Genomic DNA, 9,689 nt, shown 5'->3' with positions numbered 1-9,689 from the left:
ATCATAACATCAGTTACAGCTTACTGTGAATTTACGTCATCAAAATGTGTCACATGGACTCAGAAAGGTGATTAAAGTTGAATCAAATCCAAAACAAAGATGCAGCAGCTTCAATCTGGAGGTTTTTATTCAAGTGTCAGTTCAGTGTTATTTACAGTTTATAGGAGCAGATATTTTCTTGGTTGATATAAATTGTGCTGGTGGCTCCATCTGGTCTCATGGTGTGTTTTTTTATTATTGTGTTCCATCTCTTTTAATGATTAACTCTGAGCAGATGACCGCTCAGAAATGACAGAGGTTCAGTTTGTGGTCTGATCAGAACACTTAACTTCTACTTATATATGGCATATGTCTTATAAAGACTACAGAAAGCATGAAAAAGAAATAACGCCAAAAGAGCGTTTTATTCGTCAGCTGTGTAAAGTTACTGACCCTCCTCCTCCTGTGCGCAGCGCTGCCGGGCAGCTCTCCAAAAAGGCGTGACCAGTGACGTCTCCGGATCGGCCAGACCCATAAACCTGGTACTTTTGAGAATCTAGAGGAAAGAGGGGGATAAAGGAAATACTGAAACGCGAGGAGTGAAGTTCCTGGAGGAATAACGCCGAGGGAATAAGCGTCTGTTCATGTGATGCGTGTTTAATAGTTTCACTTTTACGCGTCACGGCTGTTTTTTTTTTTCTGCCTTCATTGAATGTTTGCAGCAGCGGCGGCGGCAACAACGGAGGCGCTGAAAACCGACAAAAACTCTCAACAACAACAACAGCAGCAGCAGATCACCGGCTGAAACCACTGACAGGTTGGTGACATGAAATAATATTTTTTAATTTCCAACTTTTCTACCATAGAAGAAGAGAAAAGACTTTGACCGCGGTGCGTTTCGGTGGAAAAGTGACCTGTGGTTCGGATTCAGGTTGAACAGGTGCAGCTTCTGCTCTGATCCTGAAAGTAAATTCTTTCTATTTATAAGAATCATCTGGATTTAAGAAGCTCAGCTCCAGCAACAACTTAAACGGTGCTTTGCAGCCTCAATATGTTAATAAGCAATTAATTGTGATTGTTTTATTGATTATTTGTCAGGATGGCAACTTATTAGAATCAGCTGAATTACTGCAAAAGGAGCAAAAAGGTTTAAATTGAAGAAGTGGTTTTGTTTCAGGCTGTAGGATTCTTTAATTTTAAGGGAATCCTAAAATATTTCTTTAACTCCTGGAAATATGACAAGAGTTTATTACAGTGTGATCAAAGGTGATGGTGAACGATATCAACAAATATGATAATGTTGCTCTGTGTTCAGTATCTACTGATAAAACCAAACTATAGTCCTGTACGGAGAGACCGCAGAAGACAACTATTATGTCACAGAGTTACACAGAATTTGTCAAAAACAAGATTATTTCACAGAGGTCAGTGTTGAGTCACACAGTCTAAACCTTTGGCTGCGGGGCACATAATTAGCAGCTAAATGCTGGTAAAATATGTCAGTGGTTGGTAGATTTGCTTCACTCAGCAGCCATAAAAACAGTGGTGATCCATTGAGTGGCTGATAAAATCTGAACATTCATGAACCATTTGGCTGGTGGATAAAAAAGTTAATTTGCACTCTACCTCCGGCTGGATGTAAGCACCTGTACTACGGCAGTAAAAAACATGCTTTTTGTTGTTGAACTGAGAAGTTTGAATGCGCTTTCTGTGAGGCGTTTATGGACAAAAGTAATGTTCAGTGTGTCAGTCAAGAGCTGAGTTTGGCTTCACTTGTGCTGGTCTGACAGAGACAATAGAGACATCAGACCGACCGCTCCTCCTTCCTTTTTATAAGGCTGAATCTTCCTCAGTCTCTCAATAAAAGGAAAAGTCCAGACCTGTAAGCCCCTAAAGTGGAATCCAGTGGATCCAGATCCCACCGGAAGTTCACCAGCAAAATGGAATACACATTTTCAGTTGTATTTATATAACCAAATATCACAAATAGCAATTTTTCCTCATGGAGCTTCAGTCAAGTCAAAGCGTTTATTGTCATATGCACAGTTACAAGTGTCAACTGTACAATGAAATCCTTCCTTTGCCTTTCACTCTGAATACCGTTTATCAAAGAAACACAAGGTATAGAAATGATAAAAATAAAGAAAATAAATAATAAAATGTCAGGAGAGATAAAAAAGAAAGTAATAATACAATATACAGAGCAGTATCAGGTGATGAAATATATGTGCGCGATTTTATATACAGACAGCGGGTGAATGTCTGAGTGTGTGTGTGTGTGTCTGTGTGTGTGTGTGTGTGTGTGTGTGTGGAGGGAGTGGGAGACGGGGCAGAGTGAAGCTTCCTGTATGGTGAGGTGGGTCAGTGTGGGGGCAGAGGCTGTGGGTTGGATCTGTTGATCAGTCTGATAGCCTGAGGATAAAAGCTGTCAGTCTAGACTTCCTTTACGATCTGTACATCATACAACACGCTCTGTCTTTACACCCTCGCCTCGATTTTCAGTTTTTATTTTCACACTCTGCTCTGTGACAGTCTATTAGGGGACAGATTGGACCCTTTCAAGGCCGTGAAGGCTCAATTTTGATATATTTAAAGTCCAGAATTTCCATTAGATGAATCATTTCTGCCAGAATTTTACTTTGAAAGGCTTGAGAAGCCTCTGCAACCAAAAAAGAGAATATATACTGTATATTAATGCAAACATGAGTGGAACCTGATGAAAATGTTTCCATAAATAATTTGCAAAATGTAGCTTATACTATCTGTCATATCTAACATCTGGTTTGTAGTGAAAGGACCATCGCTTCATCCCAAATTTTGCAAATCCTTCACCGCTGCACTGCACAATGATATCTGTCTCTGCAGTTGATGAACAGCCTTGATATGAAAAAGTTTGCATATCACACAACAGCAGGTGTAAATGAAACCGATCAGATCAGTCAGTTCAGTTTTACTCTAAAAAAAAAAAAAAAAAGAAGTTGATATTCCTGCAGAGACTTAGAGCCTTTTCACACCTGAAAGTCCAAATCAATGTTCATGTTTTTGTTACATTGTGAACATTTGATCCGGTTAGTTTTGGTCTCATATTGCAATTATGCAGAGCACTTAAGAACTTTACGTGACATACCTTCATCCTGTCATCATCACCTAGGTGGGCTGCGTCCCCTTATGCTTGACATTGATTGGTTTGAAGATGGGACGGCGTCTGACGTAGACGTGTTGTCAATTCAGCGAGTAGCTTTCTATCGCCGTTGGAATTAATGGAGAAAAATGAATGAACAGATTCATTTCGTTGCCACTATATTATATATTATACTATATATATATATATATATATATATATATATATATATATATATATATATATATACACACTACAGTTTCTTCATCTTCAGGTGGCTTTGCTCTCCTGTCCTCTCTTATCCTTTCTTTTTCATCCTCTCCAATACCTGGGAGTTGTCGGCATTTTTATGAGTTTTTTCCAGTCGACTCTTTATAACGTCGTCATACCATATTTTAATTAAAAACTTGGTCTCCTCCTCTCCCCGTGTGCTGCAGCGGCATATTTCTTTTTTTTTTCCCCCATGACGATAGCTTACTGGAACTTCCTGTAATCGGTCTGAAAAGTCCAGAAAAAGTTTTGACGCCAGAAACGAACTGAACCACGGTACAGTTTCATCTGGACTGAGACCACCTCTTTTCGTCGGACCAAGGTTCGGCTGTTTGGTCCCGACCGTCCACGAGAGGTTTCACACCTGTAATTTTGGTTTGGATCAAACTGAAAAGTCCGGACCAAACAAGGTGGGTGTGAAAGGGATAAACTTCTTTAAGGGACTTGCATTTCAGTTTATTACAACATTACTATAGTTTTCTTGAAAAGGGACATTTGGTTTGCACTCTAATCTTTCGACGCCGCTGGTGATTATTTTATCACATCAACAAAACCGACCCTATCTGCTCCTGTTCTGCCGGCTCTGCGGTGGAAATCAGTTAGGATGTAAGCTTGGCAACCTCCTCTCCACAGCCTTGAGACTGCTCACCGTGTAATAATCTGGCTGTTGCTGTAAATACCAGATTCCTTTTCCACATGCAAATAACCGAGTTGTGGGGGAGTTGAAAGTATGCGTGTGTGTGTGTGTTAAGGGGAGGATGTAGGGAAGTCCTGCCATTACCAGAAATAAGAATTTAGACTTTAAGCACATCCCCTTCCGTTCTCCGGATTTCACCCACATTGAAAAGCATTCCACCGGCCGGCGCCGAAAAACTCTTCAAGGTCACGCTGCTCAACAATCCCTGATACCCTCCCACACTAACCCACAGGTCGTCCATCACCCGAGATACACGAGAACAGAGTGTAACTAAAACATGGCAGGATTGAGCTGAAAAGCAGCGTTGCACGTTTGTTTCCCTGCCGCAGTCATCCGGTTATTGGGTGTTTCCAAGCAGGCGGGAGGTGGGTGTCATGATCAGTTGTAGTGCAGTCACTGTGTCTAGCATCGGGCTGTTACCACACTAAACATGTTTAAGGCAGTTTGTTTCATGCTTGGAGCGTTCAGTGTTTTTTGGCAGCAGTGCCGTCCACTGCAGGCTTGAAAGATTCCTGAAAATCCTGATAAGGTCTCGGTCTTCTGAGAAGAAGACTGATGTCATTTGAACCACTTAAGGTTTCATAGACGTTGATATCTGATATCCAGCATTTCTACAGAAATCTGTGTAGGACAAATTAAATTTAGTATAAACCACAGCACAGACTCATACTCACTGATATCAGTGCTTTTGCATGTATAAGCTTGAATCCTTGATGATTAATGTACTCCAGCAAAACCCAAGTGTCCCTCATATAGCAACAGGAACAGCAATAAGAGCCTGTGACACTGAAATGATCTTACACATCTATGATTTCAATGTAAGAGATGATGGACGGAATCCACATGTCTGTACTGTGCAGAGATGCACCTGAAAGATCAGCTGAATTTACAGTAATATGAGGTTTTAGCAGTCCACGTTAGACTTATTGTCTTTTGAGTGTGAAATTCATTCTCTGTGTCTCTTCGCTGAGCTGTGGCGGAGGGATACTAACACAAAGAGGAGATTCCTGACTCAAACACAAACTTTGGAAGATATCCTCTTGATTTGTCCAACTCAGACTGCACCTAGACTTTGAATGCACTGGAGGAAAGTGGTGGATTTTGTCTCCTGTCTCTCACATTGGAGTCGTGTTAAGAAGGGATTTCTCCTTCACGGCAAGTATGGACAAGAGGAATGATTACAGTAATTTGTTTAAATGGGTATGTGTTCATTTGAGTATTGTTTTAAGAAAAGGGGGAAAAAAGCGAACCTTTCCAACACTAATATTTACCCATAAGAGTAAACTTATCCTGAGTGGAGGAGTTTTTCACCGCTCAGTAGAGCTGTTCTGACAAGACTGAAGAGTGTTTGATAATGAGGATGCACATGCACGCTACAAGCACGGGGTGACATTTCTGCTGACTGCAGAGGTCGTTGATGGCGGTGGGAGTAATGTGCCTCTTAATGTAGCAATTGTCTATAAAGGAGCAGAATATTAAGTATCAGAATGTTACAAAAGAAATTATTTGCAAATGTTTTACTGTATTGTTTGGTTGATTGGATGCTTCCATTTTCTTATTCTAAAACTGGCTTTTTCTGTGAGGTTTGGGTTAGGGTTAACCCTAACCCCTAACCCCTAACCCTTAACCCCCAACCCCAACCCCAACCCTAACGCTAACCCCTAACCCCTAACCCCTAACCCCTAACCCTAACCCTAACCCTAACCCCAACCCCCAACCCCCAACCCCTAACCCCTAACCCCTAACCCCTAACCCCCAACCCCAACCCCAACGCTAACCCCTAACCCCTAACCCCTAACCCCTAACCCCTAACCCTAACCCTAACCCTAACCCTAACCCCTAACCCCTAACCCTAACCCCTAACCCTAACCCCAACCCCCAACCCCAACCCCAACCCCAACCCCAACGCTAACCCCTAACCCCTAACCCCTAACCCTTAACCCCCAACCCCAACCCTAACGCTAACCCCTAACCCCTAACCCTAACCCTAACCCTAACCCTAACCCCAACCCCCAACCCCTAACCCCTAACCCCTAACCCCTAACCCCTAACCCCTAACCCCTAACCCCAACCCCAACCCCCAACCCCCAACCCCCAACCCCCAACCCCTAACCCCCAACCCCAACCCCCAACCCCCAACCCCAACCCCAACCCCAACGCTAACCCCTAACCCCTAACCCCTAACCCCTAACCCCTAACCCCTAACCCCTAACCCCTAACCCCAACCCCAACCCCAACCCCTAACCCCTAACCCCTAACCCCTAACCCCAACGCTAACCCCTAACCCCTAACCCCTAACCCCTAACCCCTAACCCTAACCCCTAACCCCTAAGGAGGAGGAGGTGTGCGTTTGTGAGACAGAAGTAAAGAAGGAATGCTTTGACTAGAAGTTAGATACTAAAAGACGTCTTTCAGACGCTAAGTGGTCTGTGATGGGAGGCGGTCGTAGAGGGATATGACAGTCACAGAGGTATTAGAGTATTAGAGGAGATATTGTTACACTGTCAGCTGCAACACAAAATGATACTGAACAGAGACCTGCAGAAAGACCCTGAAGCAGCTGCAATTTGCAGTTAATTTGTAAAAGTATAAGTAAAAATCATAAAATCTAAGAAAAGTTTTATTTTAGGTGATTTCTGTATCATATTTAAACTCCAAATTCATTCAGATTAAGACATTATAACTATAATGTTTCTCCTCTTGCGAAGAGAGTTAGAGACCATCTGTACATGACTCGTAAATTTTATTTCTACCGAAGAGAAAATTCTGATTACGAGAAAACTGATGAATGCCGCTGGGTGTTCAAATGTTATATTTGATGCAGCATAAGAAACAAACATGAAATTGTGAAGAGAACATGCATAAAACAAGTATTAATAACAGAAATACATCCAATTTGAAGATATACAGTACATTCAGTATGCATCTCAGCACTGAGTGTTATAATTGAAGTCAGCATGTTGAATTGAATTGAATTTTTTAGATACAATCAATGTTTCTCTGCTGTGAACTGGTATGATAAACACATCGCTGTGCAGCTGATGGTGTCATAGTCAGCTGCCCTGCTGCTGATTGTTCATGGGATGTTGGAGGTCACTTGATGTAGGCTGTTTTTTTTTTTTTTATTTATTTATTTTTTTTTTATATGATGCAAGGATCTGTTTTTTTTTGGTCATCACAAGACTGACAGTTTCAGTCTAAATGAAGAGAGAGATTGTTTTTTGATCATTGTGCATTATATTATTATTAGAGCTGTATGGTGAGTGCTTGAGGACAAGCTTTTGAAGTTTATTTTTTAATTAGGTGACAGTGTATGTGGTTGTTTTTGTGTGTATGATCTGTATTTGTGTGCTGTTGGTCATTTAGCAGTAGAGGTGGAGGTCAGACAGGGTGATACATAAACCATTTTGTCATAACATTAGAAATACACTTTGTGCAGAAACCTTCACCTACAGCCGGGTGATGAAGATCATTGATGTAAGCACGCTGTCGCCAGATCTAATCAATAAATTACTTCCTTTAACTGAATTTAGCCTCCGTCATGTCACGTTGACATGGCATTTCCTGGCATCAAGCCTGATGTGTTTGAGCAAAAAAATATTTAATACTCGTATGTCTTTGCTTCCTAGTTTGTCATTTGTAGAGGTCAGAGGTCGTTGTCACCTACTGATCATCCAATCTGCAGTGTCCCAAATCCAGACTACACATAAATTCTAAGCAGGTGTTGAGTGTAGCCCGACTGATTCAGGATTTATGTGGCCAGTAACAATTTTGAGAGTTCAAAAAATATTTAAAAATTAGTTGTTTTGAGTCATTTTTTTAAGAAAAATTGCCAAAGTGATCTGGTTCCAGCTCCTTTGCCAGACTTATCCTTTTAAATATGGTGTCATATATCAGAACATCACAAAAACAGTTCTGGTCAACAGTTTCATCACCTTTTTTTGTAAATCAGCAACAGTCCAGTACACGCCACTGGTAAAATTAACCTGAACTGACCATAAACAGTCTGAAGTGTCAGTAGACTGGGCAGACCTGTTTGCCAAGTAGCCCGTGTAGCCTGCTGAAGCCTCTCGCTGTTCAGCTCCTCCGTTAGCCAGAAGTGCCTCGATCCAGCTCCTCCCACTCCCATGTAACCTGTCCATCTCCTCAATTCAACACAGCTCTCCTCCAGCAGCTCCTTGTCGGCTTTGTAAGGGAGAGAGAATGGCGGAATAAAGGCTGGCTAATGGTTTTGCTGGGGGGTCTTTGTGTTTCGGTATGTGCTGCTGGCTGGGAGCCTTGTTCTGAGAGCTCCATGCTCCTTTATACACAAGAAATAAACTTGTTTTTTTTTTAATTTACTGGCCTGCAGACTATGTTGTCTTGAGAAAGATATCGTATTTTCAATCATATTTGTGTCTTGTTTCATGCAGCACGCTCGTGTTATGACCCGGTGTTCTGGGTTTTGTGGTTGATGCATGCTTTGTCGAAGCCATGTGTGCTGCTTGGAGCTGCTCAATGAAGGATGTGTTGAAATCTTTAAAGTGCAGCTCTGAGATATTCTGTTTTCTGAGAACATGCTTTCATCTAATCTTCTATCTTCAAAAGCATCAACGAGATCTTATTATTATCAGAAGAAACACTTTTTATTTTTTTTTTTTTCTCCAGTGTGAACAAGGTCTTGGATGGACTTTTTCTCTCTGGCTGAGTGTTCCAGATATGTTTTGTTCCTTCATGAGTGATGACCTGGGGTCTCATTTATAACCATTGTGTACGCCTGAAAGAGGCGGACGCTACTTCTGGTGTTGTGATCTTTAAAATCAAACTTTGTGGGAGAACGTGTGCACCTGTACGGAAAATCTGACCCGTGCATACCAACATTTTGGAGACGGGGGTGAAATCGGTGACGCAGATTTCACATCTTAATTATAGATCCACTTTATCATAAACATTCAAACCAGTAATGTTATTTGTGCTTGTGCCAGTGAGCCATAACTATTCCATAAGCACCTTTCAATTTGAAAAGATATAATCCAACTCGGATCTCAAATCAAAGTCCACTCAGCATTTCATCAGCTGCTGTCTCACGCTGAGATGAATGATGTCAGGATGCGGCAGCTGGAAACTAACTGATGAAATTATCATCATCGGTTGTAAAAATCCAAGATGACATCAAATAAATGTATAGAATTGCAGAACAGAACATCTTCTAATACTGTTTATATATCACCAGGGATGATTTTAATTAGCTTTCATATAGTTTTTGTGTGTAAAATCACTGCATTGCACACATGACTGTCAGTAGAGAGACTGCTGCCACACACTACTCTGTAAATTAGAGAAACACCTGTAAATGCTGTAAATGAACACGCTGTTTCTTGTGTTTATAGATATTGAGTGTTTGGTGTAAAAATGACTTAAAACTGGTTAACTAGGATCTGGCCCGCTGCAGGGTGTCTGGTAAGAACTTAGCCAAGAGATGTCTGACTTTATGATCCACAACCAGAAATTGTATATGGTTGTTTTAGGTTACACACACATAACTTCAAGAAGTCTGAAAATAGGGAAATACAACAGTGAAAGTCTGTTCACGGCTCCTGTGGTCCCTCCTCTGCAGCTGCCCGAGTGCAAGTGATGAACGAG

The 9,689-nt window shown here is 41.5% G+C and overlaps 1 protein-coding gene across 5 annotated transcripts in view; it reads left to right on the top strand.

The window, feature by feature from the left end:
- Nucleotides 1–529: 529 nt before the first annotated feature.
- Nucleotides 530–9,689, top strand: part of esr2b (estrogen receptor 2b) — a 42,119-nt gene continuing 32,959 nt past the window's right edge. For 4 of the 5 annotated variants that reach the window (XM_044374158.1, XM_044374160.1, XM_044374161.1 and 1 more), the window contains exon 1: nt 530–796. The gene's annotated coding sequence lies outside the window, so the exon portion shown is untranslated. Of the gene's footprint in view, nt 797–4,299; nt 4,433–9,689 lie in introns of all 5 variants that reach the window. The other variant, XM_044374159.1, reaches the window with a different exon arrangement.

The sequence above is a fragment of the Thunnus albacares genome, chromosome 15 (assembly GCF_914725855.1).
Source record: "Thunnus albacares chromosome 15, fThuAlb1.1, whole genome shotgun sequence".
NCBI lineage: Eukaryota > Metazoa > Chordata > Actinopteri > Scombriformes > Scombridae > Thunnus > Thunnus albacares.
The sequence above is the reverse complement of the archived record's forward strand: the minus strand, read 5'-3'. Positions and strand labels throughout refer to the sequence as shown.